Below are 894 nucleotides of genomic sequence, written 5' to 3'. Positions count from 1 at the left end.
TACACACATCACAAAGCAGTTGCTCTGAAAGATTCTCTCCAGTTTTCTTCCGAACACGTTTCCTTTCTCACCACAAGCCTCTGAGTGCCACTTAACATCCCTTCACAGATTCCTCAAAGACAGAGTTTCCAAACTGGGCAATGCAGTGTAAGCTTTAACTCTCTGAAATGAATACTCAAGTCAGAGAGCAGTTTCTTGGAACGTTTCTTTCTGGGTGTTTTCTCAGGATATTTCATTTTTCTCCATAGTCTTCAATGCGCTGCAAAATATCACTTTTTCAGTTTTACAGGAACAGTGTTCAAACACTGCCTTACTAGAAAAGGATTATAACTCTCTGAGTGGAATGTACACATCACAAAGCAGTTTCTCAGAAAGCTTCTCTCCAGTTTTTGTCTGAGGATATTTCCTTTTTCACCATAGCCATCCACATACTCCCAAATGTTCCCTGGTAATTTTTTCTCCAAACGGGATTACCCAATATTCCCTGTGAAGAAAGCTATAACTCTGTGAGTGAAATGCGCACGTCATAAAGCAGCTCCTCGGAAATCTTCTCTCCATTTTCTATCTGAAGATATTTCCTTTTTCACCATAAGCCTCAAAGCGCTCCCAAATATCACTTCACAGACTAACCTAAAACAGTGTTAGAATACTACTCAATGAGGCCAGGCGTGGTGGCTCAAGCCTGTAATCCCAGCACTTTGGGAGGCCAAGACAGGCGGATCACAAGTCAGGAGATCGAGACCATCCTGGCTAATACGGTGAAACCCCGTCTCTACTAAAAATACAAAAAACTATCCGGGCGACGAGGTGGGCGCCTGTAGTCCCAGCTACTCGGGAGGCTGAGACAGGAGAATGGCGTGAACCCGGGAGGCGGAGCTTGCAGTGAGCTGAGAT

The sequence above is a fragment of the Colobus angolensis genome, unplaced genomic scaffold, assembly GCF_000951035.1.
Source record: "Colobus angolensis palliatus isolate OR3802 unplaced genomic scaffold, Cang.pa_1.0 Scaffold346, whole genome shotgun sequence".
Classification (NCBI taxonomy): Eukaryota; Metazoa; Chordata; class Mammalia; order Primates; family Cercopithecidae; genus Colobus; species Colobus angolensis.
This window is presented reverse-complemented; position numbering follows the sequence as displayed.